The sequence below is a fragment of the Macadamia integrifolia genome, unplaced genomic scaffold, assembly GCF_013358625.1.
Source record: "Macadamia integrifolia cultivar HAES 741 unplaced genomic scaffold, SCU_Mint_v3 scaffold2563, whole genome shotgun sequence".
In the NCBI taxonomy this organism is placed as follows: Eukaryota; Viridiplantae; Streptophyta; class Magnoliopsida; order Proteales; family Proteaceae; genus Macadamia; species Macadamia integrifolia.
The window spans coordinates 1-18,670 of record NW_024868799.1 but is presented as its reverse complement, the minus strand read 5'-3'; the positions used below and the strand labels follow the sequence as shown (position 1 = coordinate 18,670).

Here is an 18,670-nt window from a genome sequence, read left to right as displayed (position 1 = left end):
TAGTTAACACCATTAAATCAATTTTGAAAACAAACTTTGGACTATACTAACCCACCTAATTGGAAATCTTGCAATCTCCCACTTGGACAGCATATGTCACAAGTTTTAGATTTTAAAATTTATTTCAAATGACTCTCTGGTTTAAACAAACTGAATGTGGCCACAAAATAAAACACTGTTGAATGGAGTGCATATTAAACTAAATGTCTTAGTCCGAATGATAATTACAAACACCCAACCATATTGATCATCACATCTAAAGCGATATGGGACCAAACACGTTAAAGTGATTAGAATCTCACCAACTTAAGTAAATCAACATGAAAGTGTGATATGAAAAGTACATGCAATAATGATCATCAGATCTATTTCCAAATTAGTCTTGGCTCGAAAACTAAATGTGGCCTATGAGATAAATACCGAATGTCTCATAACCACAAGCATCTCTCAAATGCTACTTCAATCAAAGAAGTTCATTGGGACTGGGTCCAAAGTCCCAAAACACTAGCACTAGACCTCAATCAATCAAGGCTTTACTAAAGACTTGATGTGTGTGTGTCTGTGTATTGACTAGAACCTTAGATATCGAATGAGGTAAATACATTACATATAGCCTCATTTCTGTGGAGGCAAAGAAATAAGTGGTCATAATTAAAAATGCATAAATATTCTCGAGAACAAATAATAATGCATCATAAATATAAAATAAAACTGAAAGTCAAATGCAAACAAATTGAGAAAAACTTCCACTAATAAAATGCATTAGAAGAACTAACAAGTCCCATATTAATGACATGCTATTGGAAAACTCTGAGTGTTAAACCCTTAGTAAGAGGATCTGCAATCATATTTTCTATAGCAGTCTACTCCATTGTAATCTGTGACTCTTGAACTTTCTTTCTGATAAGAAAATACTTAATGTTAATGTGCTTAGATCCTGAAGCACTTTTACTATTATGAGATAAACGAATCGAGCTGAGTTGTCACAGAACATCCTCAATGGTTTAGATATAGAGTCAACAATATGTAGTCCTGAGATAAAATTCCTTAACCATAAAGCTTGAACAATGGCTTCATAACACGCCATATAATCTACCTGCATAGTGGAAGATGCAGTGAGTGTCTTCTTAACAGTCTTCTTCAATATAACCCCACTTGCCACCATCAAAACATATCCAGAAGTAGACTTGAGGTCATCTGGAGATCCAACAAAATCTGCATCAATGTAACTGACTACATTAAGAGAATCGATTCTTCTGTAAGAAAACATAAAATCCTAGGATGGGGCAGTGAACCTTACTGTGTAGTTAAGGAAAACTTCTTCCTTTTCTTTATTATACATTTAGAAAAAATATTTTTTTGAGGTAGGGTACACTAGCATTTCTGTCACACCCTGCCTCAAATTGGCCAAGGTATGTGGCACTGGACATCCACATCTAGTCAACCTAACCCTCCAGGATCACAAATGCAGTATCTTAATTTCACAAATGTCACAAAGACCACAACTAAAATTAAAGTATGCTAATAAAATTTATACAATTACTACTGGTGATCAGGTGATGTACTACAATGATAAATAACAGTATACAAATCCCATGTCTAAAAGCAACCACAGGTACAATATACTTACTACACACTTCATAAATATTAACATCAAAAGGAATGACTGAAATAATAGAAGTGAACTCCATCAACACCCTAGTGTCTTGTAGACACAAGCCTCACAACCACTGCTGAAATCCAATCCTACCTCAGCACCGGTTCCACCATCTAAAAAGAGTAATCAAAGAAGGATGAACTTCACAAGCCTAGTGAGGCGTGTACATGCAAGCACACGCAAACAAATGATGCAATGCATTCTCAAACAAATTAGATGATGCTCATGATCCAGTTTTAACAAACAACACCTAACAACAATTACTAAGTCCAAATAGGGTATCAGTGCTACTGCAACATAGGTGAAACCCCTAGTCCTAGAATTACACACATGAGTCACCCAAAGATATAAGTTAATTGCAAATCAGGAGCTTGCAGGTCCTAGAATCACACACATCGGTCACTCTACAAACCCCTATGGAGAAACCCCATCATATAGCCATGGTCTCGGAATCACACACATTGGTCACCTATACTGTAGACAACCACGATCCTGGAATCTCACACATTGATCACCCGTGTTGTGGAGCATGCAGCCACAGTCCCAGAATCTCACACATCGGTCACCCATGCTGCATCCCCATCTCCGAGGATTCGCCAATACCTAACCCCCTATTGGCAGGGATGTAGCACCAGGGTCTGTGAAATCTAACCATATGCAATCTACATGCATCATCGTAATCAATCATACATCAGTGGCCATCACTATAATACCAACCTCTAAGCCCACGGCATCAGATTCTCCCCCCCTCGGTCACACCGTGCCTCAGATTGTCGATGTTGTAATCACTACCACTTAATTCTATAACTACGCATCCACAAAACCTCAATCACAATAATATCGATAAAACCATGCCACATGTGCAATATATCTATATATATATATATATGAAAATACATCCAAAACATGGAATTCAACCACATTACACAAAAGCATGCATAAATAAAATATAAAAGAAACACTCCGTAAAATAATCAAACATCCACTCACCTGAAAACTCAAAATCCAATTGTTATCGTTGAATTCCCATCACCGCATATCAATGCCGGGTATGTTTAGGTTCCTAAATAACCAATTCACATTAAGTTTAATTTTTATATTTAATAATCATTGAATAATTCTACTTCCTTTATTTCATCTAAATTCCCACACCAGAATCCATACTCAGCTGATAGGGAGTACACTAATCTCAAGTCGGTATCCCTCCTCTGCTGACCAAATGACCAACTAACACTCTAGTCCAATCCCTGAGGTTTGGGTAGGTCATCTAATCAACCTACTGTAGACACCAAATTTTGTCACCCCCCGGCAATGATAACAATATGAAGGATTACATGTTGGATATTTTAGACTTGAAGAATTTTCAAACTTAGAGTAGAAAATGACCATATTTTCCTATAAACTTTCAAGAGAAAATTTTTTCAAAAAATTAGAATTTGATGTTGTGCTCCACCTCGGCCTCCATCAGGCCGCGCTCCACCTCGGCCTCCATCAGGCCGCGCTCCACCTCGGCCTACATCAGGCCGTGCTTCACCTCGGCCTCCAAAAGGCCGTGCTCCACCTAGGCCTACATCAGGTCGTGCTCCACCTCGGCCTCCATCAGGCCGCGCTCCACCTCGGCCTCCATCAGGTCGTGCTGTACCTCGGCCTCCAACAGGCCGTGCTCCACCTCGGCCTCCATCAGGCCGCGCTCCACCTCGGCCTCCATCAGGCCGTGCTGCACCTCGGCCTCCATCAGGCCGTGCTCCACCTCGGCCTCCATCAGGCCGTGCTCCACCTCCGCTCCACCTCGGCCTCCATCAGGCCGTGCTGCACCTCGGCCTACATCAAGCCGCGCTCCACCTCGGCCTCCATCAGGCCGCGCTCCACCTCGGCCTCCATCAGGTCGTGCTGCACCTCGGCCTCCATCAGGCCGTGCTCCACCTCGGCCTCCAAAAGGCGGTGCTCCACCTCGGCCTACATCAGGCCACGCTCCACCTCGGCCTCCATAAGGCCACGCTCCACCTCGGCCTCCAACAGGCCACGCTGCACCTCGGCCTTCATCAGGCCGTGCTCCACCTCGACCTCCATCAGGCCACGCTGCACCTCGGCCTCCAACAGGCCGTGCTCCACCTCGGCCTCCATCAGGCCGTGCTCCACCTCGGCCTCCATCAGGCTGCGCTCCACCTCGGCCTCCATTAGGCCGCGCTCCACCTCGGCCTTCAACAGGCCGTGCTGCACCTCGGCCTCCAACAAGCCGTGCTCCACCTCGGCCTACATCAGGCCGTGCTCCACCTCGGCCTCCAACAGGCTGTGCTCCACCTCGGCCTACATCAGGCCGTGCTGTACCTCGGCCTCCAAATGGTCGTGCTCCACCTTGGCCTCCAACAGGCCGTGCTCCACTTTGTCCAAAAGCAAGGCCTTTTGGACAATCCTCTCTAGTTTTAGTCCCACATCGGAAATTTGAGAAAATTGACCCAAGTCCCATGGCTATAAAAATAGCCCTTCCCCTCTTCCAAAAGGAGGAGAAAGATTGAGAATTTGGGAGAGAAGATGGCCCCATTAAGGTTTTTGGCTAACTTCTTCCCTCTAAAATCAAACATTTTCCAAGTTTAAAAGTTTAATACATTAATCCTTCATTGAGCCAGGAGATCTTATCCGGTTCGGTTCGATTTGGGGGCTCAAAGCACAAGGGTTATCTCCCCTTGTTCCTTGATTAAAGCCGGCTTAAGGTATTTTTCTTCTCCTAATTGTAGTTTAGAACTAGCTTACTTAATGTAATAAATTAATTCATGATTTTTTTAGATTAATTATGCTTAATTAGTCTCATTTGGGTTTAATACGGTTCATTAGATATGAATTGATTTATTTCGGTCCAATTAAAAAGGTATTTAGGTAATTGATTTTTTAGATTAATTAAGTTTAATTGTTTTTTCATGTTTACCTTTGATTTGGTTTAGTTTTTTTTAAGTTACTTTTTGTTCTTTTAATCTAGACCCTTAGATTAGGATCTCAAGCCCTAATTTCTTCCCCATCTTTTCTTCCTTTGTTTCTTTTTTTCCTATAGCTGAACCGCAGCTGCACTAACTCCTCCCCCTTCTTCTTCTTCTTCTTCTTCCCTTCTTCTCTTTTCCTTCCTTGCTGCTGCAACCCCTAACCGGTAGCAACCGAGCCGCACTAACTCCCCCTCCTTTTTCTTCTTCTTCTTCTTCTTCTTCTTCTTCTTCTTCTTCTTCTTCTTCTTCTTCTTCTTCTTCTTCTCTTCTTCTCTTTTCCTTCCCTACTGCTGCAACCCCTAACCGGCAGCAACCGAGCCGCACTAACTCCTCCTCCTTCTTCTTCTTCTTCTCTTCTTCTCTTTTCCTTCCCTGCTGCTGCAACCCCTAATCGGCAGCAACCGAACCGAGCCGCACTAACTCCTCCTCCTTCTTCTTCTTCTTCTTCTTCTTCTTCTTCTTCTTCTTCTTCTTCTTCTTTTTCTTTCTCTTTTCCTTCCCTGCTACTTTAACTGGCAGCAACCGAACTTTCTTCTTCTTCTTCTTCTCTTCTTCTTTTTTGCCTTCCCTGCTGCTGCAACCCCTAACCGGCAGCACCCGAACCGCAGCCGCACCTAATCCTCCTCTCTTCTTCTTCTTCTTCTTTTTTCTTTCTCTTTTCCTTCCCTGCTACTGTAACTGGCAGCAACCAAACTTTCTTCTTCTTCTTCTTCTTCTTTTTTTCTTTCTCTTTTCATTCCCTGCTACTGTAACTGGCAGCAATCGGACCTTCTCTTTTTCTTCTTCTTCTTCTCTTCTTCTTTTTTCCTTCCCTGCTGCTGCAACCCCTAACCGGCAGCAACCGAACCTGCTTCTCCTCATTCTCTTTTTCTTCTTCTTCTTCTCTTCTTCTCTTTTCCTTCCCTGCTGCTGTAACTGGCAGCAACCGAACCCCCCTCTTTCTCCTTTTCTTCTTCTTCTTCTCTTCTTTTCTTTCTCTTTTCCTTCCCTGCTGCTGCAACACCCAACCGGTAGCAACCGAATACTCAGCTTCCCCTTCTTTTCTTTTTCTTCTTCTTCTTCTTTTTCTTTCTCTTTTCCTTCCCTGCCGCTGTAACTAGCAGCAACCGAACCTACAACTCACTTTTTCTTCTTCTCCTTCTTATTTTATTTTCTTGTTTTTTTGGTTATTTCTTTAATTTGCTATTAGATAGTCCATATTTGTAATGCCCACAATCTATTATTTCATTTCTATGTGGAATCTTTCCCTCCTTTTTTTATATATATTTTATTTTTCTTTTATCCATTTTGGTTTGATTTCAGGTCTGTAATGTATCTAGTCCTAGAACTTAGGTTTGGGATTCCCCTAATTTTAAAATTTAAAATCAAATGATTTCATTTTATTTCCCTCTAAATAGTGTATGGGACGTAGTTTAGGGCGTGTTTAGTTTAGGACGGGCGTGGCTAGCCCCTCAAACCGGCTCGTAGCATTAGGTGCGTATTGGGGATTTGGGTCTTCCTACTATCTATCTTTTGTACTCCAACATTCACTTGCATTAGTGTAGTACTAATTTAGATTAATTAAAGTAACTTAGTTAATGTAATTAGTCATTTCAACTGTTGTTTATTTAATTGTGGTTTGCTAATTTAGCTTTTTAAATCATTGCATTTGATTTCTTCATTCAATTCAATTTATTAAGCTTGTGTAATTACCAATCTTTTTCCCTCTAGTGGTTTGTTTATTTTAATCAATCAATTAATTAGTTATTTAATGTAGGATAATTAATTAGATTAATTAGTTAAAAAATTCTCTTCTCATTAGCTTAACTAGGGTTTTGAAAATATTTAACTCATCCTAGGATTAGCTCAAGGTAAACATAATCAGTGCAATTAGGTTTCATAATTAGTTTAATTAAACCGTAGGTTTAGTTTAATCCTCCTACACTAGATTAGGTAGATTAGTAAAAATGCATTCATTTAATGTAATTAATCCATTTCACTTTTATAAATTAGTTAGGTCTCCTTTAATTTATAAACCTTTTTAATTAGATTAAGTAGGATTGCAATAATTTATTTCATAAATTACTAGGGATTAGGATTAATCATTTTAATTAATTCAATTTAGGATTTCATAAATTCATTGATCACCCATCTAGGTTAGGTTCAATTAATCGAATTAGTTTAATTTAGGGTTTCACAAATTGCTAAACTAATCCTAGGTTTAGGTTTATTTAATTAGCTTAATCTAAGACTCATAATACATTAATTAAATCATTTAAGCTTCTTTAATTAGCGTAATCATTTCATCATTTGCATCATAACCTAGCTAGCATAATTTAGACACTTGATTTTGGGTTTTCACATGTCATGCTTAGATACCTAGATTAGGGTTTTCAGTGACCTAGATTTAGGACTAGTTAGTAGGGTACAAACAAACTTTGGTCAAATAAAAGAGACCGGCCTTAGGGTCGGGCAGACTGGGTGCCTAACACATTCCCAGTCTGTCACTTGACACTTGTCCAGAATCTTGGTGCAAACCAGCCTTATCCATCAGAGTCATTAGTCTCTCTCCCTTGATTGGGGGAGACATTTACGGGTCCTAGACCCTTTCTAGGTGGCGACTCCTTTTTCCCATAACGTGTATCCCCCCTTTGCATTTGATGACCAGGAGATACCATCTCATCTCATTAGGGTTGAATCAGAGCGTGTTCACCCGCGCTGCGCACCGCATCGGCGATCACGCAGGGGCGGAGGTCCATGGTACCTACACCTACATGGTTATTAAACCCATTCTTGGTCTACTAAATTGAATCTACAAAAATTCAACTTATAATTACTTGAATAGGGTCCCACACTGCAAATCAAGTTCCCTATTCCATTATCTAATTAAAACTTTACCAATTTAGATTGAGTGGGGTACCCTTATTTCCCACCTTTCATGTTAGGCTTTAGTCTAAGTGGAAACCCCATTCCTAGTTAGAGTCCCAGTTAGAGTTTTCAAAGTAAAGCTTATTAGCATCAAGATCCATCAATTAGAGGCCATATAGTCTCTGTTATACTTATACTGTAGGTCCTTATTATGCTCAGAGGGTTATAGGTCAGTACAGTAGCCTTACTGGCTCCTGAAACTCCAAAAGGCCGGTGACAGTGGACCCGACCGGCCAGCCGATTGTCTCCCTCCGGTTGCCCCAAATCTTCAGAATTCAATTTTGCTTTCTTACTTCTGGTTTCTCAGACCATTTTAAAGTGATATCAGGTCAAGATTCCTATTTCCAGCCTCCATTTTGAGTTAAACCCTCTCTTAGGAAACCTTATGAGTAACAATTCAGCTCAAATCAGGTTTTATCAAGATAGGTCAGGTAAGAAAGTCAGAAATTCATCAAATTCAGTTGGTTCCATTTAATTCCAACCTTAATTTCAGTAATTCCCATGTTAATTTAGTAATTCATCACAATCCCAAGCCTTAATTTCATTTTCCACCTTTAATTTTCAGTTTTCTAACAAATTAATGAAATCCCTAACCCATTTAGGAGTTCTTAATTAACACAACTCAGAAACCCTATTATTGTAGGAAAAATTACTCAACACTTACCTGTTACTAGCCCGATCCAAGAGCTGCCTAAGGTAGATGAGCTCTCTTTCTATTTCTCTCTCTTCTTCTTCCTTCTCCTTCCTTCTTCTCCTTCTTCTTTCTCCGTTTTTTCTTCTTGCTTCTTGCAGGAAATAAGAGGGTCAAATGGGTCTTCACCGAATACCCTAGCCCTTTTTTATTCCTCCTCTTAACTGACTTATGCCTAAGGCTTAGGTGGTGAGAGAATATTACATATATATATATATATAATGCACGTGTGGCCAAACATTTTTATACACTAAAAAAATGTGCGGTCACCGTATTTTCATTTATTTCCTATAATCAACAATCTATATCCATTGAAGCAATTAGTAATTTAAGATGATTATTAAATACTAATTTTTTTAATTTCAAATAATGATAGACAATTACAGCTCTTTTTTGTAGACAATCAATGGTTAAATGTATTTCTAGTGCAAGGGAGAGAGAGAGAGAGAGAGAGAGAGAGTGAGAAACCTAATGTAGAAAATTTAGGAAGAAACATTTTTGAGACATTTAAATGTTTTTTCAAATATAAAAGGCTCATCTCTCTCTCTCTCTCTCTCTCTCTCTCTCAAAGTCATTTAGTTACTATTTACATGGAAGACTCGACTCAAACTCAATATTATTCTGACTAAACTTTGTCAACCATTTCCCTTCCTACAGAATTTCAAAAAGTCGACTACTTCCTCTCCTATAGAATTCATTTAAAAAAATGTTTTGTTTTTCCTGTTTAAAACCCAAAAAATTCTCATGATATTACCATCGAGGTTAAAACAAAAACATAGTTAAGGGACTTGGTGGATTCAAACCACCATCTTCTTGAGGTATGGAACCATTTCCCACACCACAAGCACTCTATCAATTGAGTTAAATTGAGTTAAAGACCCATATTTAAATTATAAAATCCGTGATCAAAGAAACAAAAAGTATGAGACTCACAAGAAAATGATCAAGCAAATGGACGCGATTAAGAAAATAAGCTAGTCCTAAGAAATTACTACTTAAATCCAAACCCACATCTATCACCATCTAAAATCATTGATTGGTATTAATAAGCAATAGTATAAGAAAAGTTATTAGCCAATTTGACTTCACAACAAGAATTGAAGGGTTGGAGTCTTCTCCATTCTCATAGGGAGTAACACCAGAGTTGACATATATATCAAAAAGCATATCATATGACATGTTTTCGTTTCATCAATAACTTATACATCCAAGGGAAAATAAAAAAGTGAAATATCAATTCCCATAACACTACTACTGGAGTTAAAATGAAAATATAGATAATAGACTTGGTGGATTCAAATGACCATCGTCTTAAGGCATAAAATAATTTTCACACTCAAAGTACTCTACCAATTGAGCTAAGGACCCATATTTAAATAATAAAAAATGTGATGAAGAAGGAATCAAAATTGAAATATAATACTTCAAATCTAATAAAAATCATGCTCTTTTTTGGGAGTTTTAAAGAGGTGCTAGCATATGTTCCTTTTAAGAAAATAATTGTTGTCCATCCAGCCATGCAAGATGAGTCATCAAAACACCCATCACAAACTATTACACAAGATGTTTTAGGTAACCACCCTTGGTATTCTGGCCTGGGAATCAAATCACTAATTGGTTGGTAATTATCAAGGCTGATAGGTTGGATAAGACTAAGGTCATTCAACCATCTGTGAATATTAGTTAAAACAGAAGAAGACTTGCTCATGATCAACAACAAACAGTCAGAATACCCTCAGATCTCTAAGAGTCAATCAAAAACATAATATGCTAAGTAGAAGAAAAAAATCTATAATAGAAATGTGGAAAGTTTCATCTAAATCAATAAAGAAGATTGATCATCCTTCTCTACTCTATAACTCGAAAAACTATAAAGTGTGGCAAATAGAAGAAAAAATCCATGCAATAACTAAAACCTGGAACAATAGAAAATTACTAAATTTTCAACTAACCTCTTTAGTTTTTTCTTAGATATCAATAATTTTACATCCCAAGTACTGCACTATGTCCTTCACGTGGTGTTGGTCCTTCGTTACATACTCTTGGACACATCCATGTGTTGGTCGCTACAAGCATGCTTCAATTCAATAACATAAACAATGTTTTCAAAACTTTTTTCAATGCAGGACAGTCAGAGGGACTCTCAGGCGACCTCAGTATCCCAACCCAACCAGACCCATCTTGGAAGAAAATGCCCAAAAACCATGGGACAGTATTAGGTGTCCATCCCAACATCCCATTTAAACACCGAACATACAAAATTGAGGGGGAAAAAAAAGATGGCGGAGATTTTTATCTGAAAAATAACAAAATGAACACAATTTGTCCCTGTATATAAATCACAAGGCTTGCACCATTTAAAGCTCGTAGAAACATGATATATTAGCTGCATAAAAAAATTTTACAGACTTCTCGAGTCAATCTATCTATGTCTTTTTCTGTTTTGGTCAATCATAGACTATGTCTTAGACCTATCAAAACCATTTAATTAGGGTTAGGCCAATCACCGAAAATGAACATAGAGAAGAATAAAATTTTTATCATCAAGCACAATCTTAATAGATATATAATAAAAGAACTGATTTTAGAGAATGAGATTACATGTATCTAGGATGACTAAATCCTTGAGTGGATTCTTCCCATCTATACCCTAAACACAAACATGTTTTTCCCAACGGTGGTACAACTATGACAGTCCCTTGGAGACAGGGCAATGCCTCTCATCGTAGGCCTAATCCATTCCTACTTAACTACACACCATCCAAAGGCAGAAGTTAGAATGGAAAATAACATGACAAAAAGATTTATTGGCAAGGAAACTAATAAGATTTTAGTAGAAAGCAAAAAGAATTCGAAAAGAGGCTGTAACCAAATACTCTGCAAAATCGACAGATCTGAACAGCTAAATCTCTGCCTATGGGGAGAGAAAGAAAACAAGAAAATTGAGTTACCTTCGTGCTGTAGAGGCTACAACCAAATACTCTGCAAAATCGACATATCTGAACAGCAAAATCACTGCCTATGGAGAGAGAAAGAAAACAAGAAAATTGAGTTATCTCCGTGACACAGAGGCTGCAACCAAATACTATGCAAAATCGAACCTCAACCTCGCTGGAAGAAGAAAAAAATCTACAAAATGAGAGGAAAATCAGTTCAGAGAGAGAGAGAGAGAGAGAGAGAGAGAGAGAGAGATCGCCTCCTACATCCTACCTCTTATCTCTTACCATTGGCAGTCCGAAGAGAAAAGAAGGCTATTCTTCAACCAAAAAAAAAAAAAAAAAAAAAAAAAACTGACCTGGCTATTCTCTACCATGGATTATTTACCAAATCTAACAAATCATATTCGCTATCGATTCATGTTCTTAAATTCTCTCTTTCCAACTCTTTCTTTGACTCTATTATTGGTTGGTTAAGATTTGCAAGAAAACCTAGTACCATTTTAAGGGGGGAGAAAGAGGAGAAGAGATCGCTGGCAATGGATAGAGAAGGAAAGAGAAGATATTTGTGCTATCTCATATTCTTAAATATAGTTGTTTTGTATTTGGTCGGTATTAGGATTCAAAAAAAATAAAAAAGGATATCATTATGATAAATATGGAGAGAGAGATATATAATTATGGAGAAATTTATAAGAAATAGCAAGAACATGTGAGGGTGAGGAAAAGGAGGGAAGGATATAATAAAAATTAAGAAAATCTAAATAAAAAATAGAAAGGATACCGACGATTTAGGAGAAATAAAAAAGAGTGAAAAAAATGATAAGAAAAAAAAGTGGGAATTTAAATAAATAAGAAGGGTGAAATAGTCTAAAAAAATATTAGCCATGAAGCATAAGTACATGCTTTTATATAATAGTATGATATATATAATATTTTTATTTATATTATATAATTATATTATAATAATATGTCTCATGAGTCATAAAAAAATTTCCCTCTCTGTAACAATACAAGAAGAAGAGAAGGGATTTACATAATAGAGTGTGTGTGGGGCCCACGGAATCTAAAATACCGATTCTGCCAAGCCAACCAGCTGGCCTGTTAACTCTAGTGCCCTCCCACCGGTTGGGCTCTTTTTTGTCCATTTGTTATCCTACCCCTTGTGTTATGGAGTCCATTCAATGTAGGACAGGTCCCAATCATTTTTGACAATTTGTACATATTTTCCTGACTTTAGAATTGCCAAGTTCCCACTCTCTCTGCTATGCAAATGAATCCACCACTATAAGGCAGCCTATCTCTTATGCCAGCTGGATCCATGAACTAAGCTTAGTTGCTTAAAATTTAGGGTGTTACAATCTCTGTGCCTATCTCTCTTCAACTCACATGAGATAACCTCACTATCCTCCAAAATGTAATAACATTTTATCCCACCTCAACTTTTAAAAAATATCACATCTCATTGGCGCCCTCCACTCTTCCACTTGCAATAGAATGTTATAAAGCCATAGATGCTCATGAAATCTATATATATGAAAAGGTGAAATGTATGCTCAAAAATAAAGAGAAGGTGAAGGTCGCAAGTACTTGGACAGATTTATCGTGTCACAACATATTATAAATGCACAAAGTGGAAAATCTTTCACTTGACTACTTTTGTCCCTTCCTTCTATCCTTCTCTCCTCTTTTATTTTATATTTTTGAAAGCTACATGCATTATTTTCATGGTTGACCTAGCCACAACTTCATTGCCTAAATAGCCACAATTTCATTGTCTTATGATATATTGTTTGTTCTAGATTTATCTTCCAATTTGTTATCTGTCACTAAGTTTACTAAAGATTTGGACTGCATTGTTATATTTTCCCATCAAAATGTTGTGTTTCAGGACAGACGAACAGGGAGGACGATTAGTGAAGGTCCGGTTGCACCAAGGATTGTATGTTCTTGATGTTCCAAGTGAAGCATTGGTTGCAAGAAAAAATAAATATCCTAAGGCTCAACTCTGGCATTGGCGCATGGGACACCCTTTAGATAATGTGTTGCATCATTTAAATTCTGATTTTTCTCCTGACTCTAGTTCTTGTGAGACTTGTTGGTACTCTAAACATCATAGATTACTTTTATTTCTAGCTCTCATATGTCTAGTGAATTATTTGAATTTGTCCATTCGGATGTTTGGGGGTATGCAGCTATTGACTCTCATGAATGTTTTTAAATATTTTGTTACTTTCATTAAAGATAAGTCACGTTCTACTTGGTTGTATTTGCTTACCTCTAAAAGTGAAGTACTTAGCATTTTTCAAGAATTTTGTGCTATGATTTTCACTCAATACAATGCCCGTATTAAGATCCTGCAAACTGACAATGGGACTGAGTATACAAATCATCCTTTTGAATCATTTCTTAAGAGTCTTGGTATCGTGCATCAAACCTCCTGTGTTGGTACTCCTCAACAGAACGGAGTGGCTGAACAAAAAAATCGTCATCTGCTGAAGGTGACTCGATCATTGTTATTTCATGGAAATTTACCTAAAGCTTATTGGTGTGATGCAGTTATTACCAGTTGCTATCTGATAAATCGTCTCCCAAGCAAGGTCTTGCAGTAAAAATCTCCCATGGAGGTTCTCCTTGGTCGCTCTGTTGCTATCTCCCATCTTCGGGTTTTTGGGAGTGTATGTTATGTTCACTCCCCTGGGGGTAAACTTGATCCCCAAGCTCGTAAATGTGTCTTTCTTGGCTATTCCTCTGATAAAAAGGGATATAAATGTTTTGATCCCACTACTCGGAAGATTTATATTTCTCGTGATGTTACTTTTGATGAGACTCATATGTTCTTTCCTAACAGGGCCCAAATTCTGGAGGAGAATGTCCACACCAGTAACTTTAACTACAGTGAATTTGTCCGTATGCCACTTGAGATGCATTACTCCAATGATGTTATGGGTAATATTTGTGATGGTGATAATAAAAAAGGATCACCATCACCTGTTGTGGAGACGTTGCCAGAAGGACCACCACCTGTTGTGGAGATGTCGCCACCACCATCGCCTCTAGTAGAGGCTCCTCCTATTCATCATTTCACCAGGATATCACAACCTTCTACTAGGCTCAGAGATTTTACAACATATCAGTCTATTCAGTTTCCTATACAAGACTACATATGCTATGATAAGATCTCATTAGAGTTTTGTTCTTTTTTGTCCACTATTGATGTGCACAAGGAACCTGCAACCTTTCTTGATGCGAAACATTCTCATGTCTGGCAAAGAGCCATGAATGAAGAACTAGAGGCACTAAAAAAAATCACAATTGGGATATTACTACCTTACCCAAGGGAAAATGCTCAGTTGGGCGTCGATGGGTGTACCAGATAAAATATAAAGATGATGGTTCCATTGAGTGTCACAAGGCTAGATTGGTCGCCAAAGGATATACTTAGACCTTTGGTGAAAATTACAAGGAGACATTTGCTCCAGTCGCAAAGATGAGTATTGTTAGAGTGTTGATGTCTATTGTTGTGAATTGTGATATGCCCCTCTTCCAAATGGATGTCAAAAATGCATTTTCATAGGGTGATCTTGTGGAAGAGGTCTATATGGATGTGCCCCCTGGTCATCCTCTTGAACATCACCCTGGTGCGGTATGTAAACTCAATAAAGCAATATACGGTCTCAAATAGTCACCACATGCCTGGTATGGAAAGTTAAGTTCTGCTCTTGAGAGTGTCGGCTCCAAGAAAGGAGATTCTGATCATTCATTATTTGTGAAGTGTGACAGTAGAGGAACTGTAGTTGTTTTGGTTTATGTTGATGATATAGTTATTATAGGCAATAATCTTCCTGAAATTGAAGCTATCAAGCAACACTTGAATAAGAAGTTTGATATCAAAGACCTGGGTCAATTGCGGTATTTCCTTGGTATAGAGATAGCTAGCTCCAGTAAGGGGTTATTCATTTCGCAAAGAAAATATGTGCTTGACTTGCTAAAAGAAATTGGCAAATTGGGAGTTGCTGCTGCAAAGTCTCCCATGGATTACCACAGCAACTTATGTGATAACACTAGACCTTTATCCAATATTGGTCGTTTTCAAAGACTAGTGGGTCGGTTAATTTACTAAACCGTTACAAGGCCCCATTATTGCTTATGTAGTAAGCCATGTGAGTCAGTTTATGCATGCTCCTACTGAAAGGCATATGGATCTAGTAGATCAAATACTTTAGTACCTAAAGTTGTCCAGGTCGAGGAATTTTAATGTAGAAACATGGGCATATAGAGATTGTTAGATACTCTGATGCAAATTGGGTTGGAAGTCCTCTTGATACAAAGTCGACCTCTGGTTTCTATACCTTTGTGGGAGGAAATTTGGTGACTTGGAAAACTAAAAAGCAAAGTGTGGTGGCAAGGTCTAGTGCGGAAGTAGAATAGAGGGTCATGGCGTCAGCTACAAGTGAATTAGTTTTGTTGAAGGGGTTTGACACCTTCAAATCACCTATGAAATTGTTTTGTGATAAGCAAGTTGCGATTCACATTGCTTCGAATCCTGTGTTTCACGAATGAACCAAACACATAGAAGTTGATTGCCATTTCATTCGGGAAAAAGTTCAAGACAAGATCATTGAGACACCTTATATTAGAAGTGAAGAACAACTCGTTGATGTGTTCACTAAAGATCTTTCTTAGAGTATTTTTCAATATATGTTGTCCTAGTTGACCTCCGACAGAGTCTTTGCTCCTACTTGGAGGGGGAGTGTTGGCGAGATTAAGGGAAACTCTAATCCTGATTTGGTAGGGAATCGAATAGAATTGAGAGGTGACTGTAATTACCAAAATAGTGATTGTAACAAATGTCCTCTAACTCTATTTAAAGAGAATGAATCATCTCCCAAGAAGACAAGTTGAATGGGGGAGTTATCTCCGTGGACTAGGTTCCATACTGGAACTGAACCACATTAATTCTTGGTGTTCCTTCTCCTTCTTCTCCTCTCTTTTTCTGTTATTCTTCCATTATTTCTTTTGTGTGTGATATTAAAACTCCTACACTCTCCCACTTGTTATAAAGCCATAGATGTTGATGTTATCTTTATATATATGAAAAAGTGAAATGTGTACTAAAAAAGGTGAAGGTTGTAGGTACTAGGACAGATTATTGTCACATGGCGGGGTTGGATGAAATACAGGGGATGTAAACGGATAGTCGAAAATCCAAGTTTGATTCGCATTTGTTTGGAGGTATTCATGTCGAAAAATCACTATATGAAAATTATCCGTATTTGCCAAAAAAACTAAATAAATACAAATATGAAAATCCCAATATTCGATCTGTTTAACTCTCCAATAAAGTATATATATTAATTGTAAATTGAGTCTATTATATAATATATTAAAAGATATTTTTCCCCACACCACCTTACCTTTATTCGTTTTTTATTTTGAATCCCCCCACTCTTTTTTTGGTGGGAAATAGACTTATTTATTCAAGCGTATCCAATATATGCTTCAGATAACCAAGGAGTGAAGTTGTAGAAAAATATTATGGGACAGAGATAGCTTTTGTTGGGCTACCCCGGTGATCACGATAAATAATACCCAAACCTCCTTTCGAAGTCTTTTGAGAGAGAGAGCCGCATCACAATTCACCTCGATGTAGCACGGTGGAAGAGCTTGCCATCTAGCACCTGAATTGTTCACCATTGGAGATCTTGATTGGTTTTGATGGGATACAATTTGCCAAAGAGAATTCAAGAAGACTAATGAGCAGCCTCCTTGTCAGTCTGAAAAAATAATCCTACTCAACTAATCTGAAATCAATGGTGCATAATCTATTGAAGGAGAGTAAGTCAAGCAACTTTCAAACCAGACCTGTTTTGCAAAATCACATTCCAACAAGTTATGATTAACGATTCCAGTTCAGCTCCACAATAACGGCATGAGTTTACATCCTTTCAAATATTGAATAAGTGAGTGCGTTGGTTACCCACTTGCTTTAAAGAGGGCTTTATCTTGCTATATGCCACTGCATGGTTGGGGCTCTTGAAACCCTTACGTGGAAGGCAACCGTTGGGGATTCGGCTCGTGTCCAATTCTCATCCGTCCAATTCTTGTCCAATTCCCGCCCTGTGAGTGACATGTGTACAACAATCAATCCAATGGCTATGAATCTCTAGGGTTATCCAAATCCATCTTAACCTTTTAACCCCTCAAAACCATATGGCCAATTACCTTATCCGGATCAGACCCGATCTAATCCCCAATTGATTCTTACCTTGAAACTCCAATGATCTCTACTCTCAACCTGAAAGTCTGAAATGAAGAAGGTGGAAGCTAGGGTTTCGAAACTCCAACCTGAAATGAAGAAAGAGAAGGGGATTTTGTAACTCCAAGCTGAAGTGAAGAGGGGGATTTTGAAACTCCAACCTTAGGGTTTCGAAAGTCATTCCAAATAACTCAACCGAAGGGCCTCTACCATTTGAAACCCTAACAAATCCTCTTGGGTTGTTAATGAGCTCAAAGTTGAATCCCCTCTTCGATTGTTAATGAGTTCTGATCTCAAGGAGTAGGATGGTGCAGCAATCGTAGATATCTACGCTTGATATTTGTTTTAAGTTCAGATTGGTAATAAACTTGAATTCTTCCTTATATTTTTTTTTGTTTGCGGTTATCACACCATTAAAGATCACCATTGAAGATGAAGATTGTAATGAGTTTCCTTAGTTGAAATCATATTTTTCTTCACTTACGAATCTCAAGTAAAAAAACTTTACAAGAGGATTCCACAGTCAAGGGGCAATTCAGGGCTATTCCCCAATATTAATCAACGCTCCAGCTGACAGATACTTGGGTGATAAGATTTCCACATCAGCATCACAATCTCACATGTGATATCAAGCTCCACAAGATCTCAGATTTCTTATTATCCTATCTTCTGTAGTTGGAAACTTAGAAATTGTGTATTGTTAATCTTGGAAGAATCAGATTGTAATCCGATCTTCCATAGGTAACTAAATCAATCTATTAACTCATGTACCTAATAAATGAAACACAATAAATATTCTCACATTCAATATGGAACCAAGAGCCTAATAGGCCATCTCCCCTGCCACTCTTTTTTTTTTTTTCCCTCTCCTCTCTTCCCCTATCTCATCACCATGTCGCAGGAACTTCCCACCATTGAAGCTTCTTCCCCTTCTTCTACTCCCAAGTCCTCCCAACCTGCGATCATGGGTGCACATCACTTTGTCTCAATCAAACTCACGTCTAAGAATTTTCTATTTTGGCGTGCTCAAATACGGCCCTTTCTTGATGGCACTAAACCCAGACCCACAGATTTCCCTACTGCTTCTGAATGGGATGACCAAGACTCTTTGATAACGAGTCTTCTTATCTCTTCTTTATCCGATGAAGCTCTCCCTCTCATCATCGACAAAGATATGAGTGATGAGCATAATAATGTGTGAAATCTTAGGGATATAAGTGTACATTTTGCCCCACTTTGGATAGT

The 18,670-nt window shown here is 38.2% G+C and overlaps 1 long non-coding RNA gene across 1 annotated transcript; it reads right to left on the bottom strand.

Moving 5' to 3' along the window:
* Positions 1-729: 729 nt before the first annotated feature.
* LOC122066753 lies at positions 730-11,432 on the bottom strand. The gene is made up of 2 exons (XR_006136446.1): positions 11,182-11,432; positions 730-1,215 (listed from the first exon to the last, which is right to left on the bottom strand). It is a non-coding gene; the product is annotated as an uncharacterized LOC122066753 (long non-coding RNA).
* Positions 11,433-18,670: the final 7,238 nt, after the last annotated feature.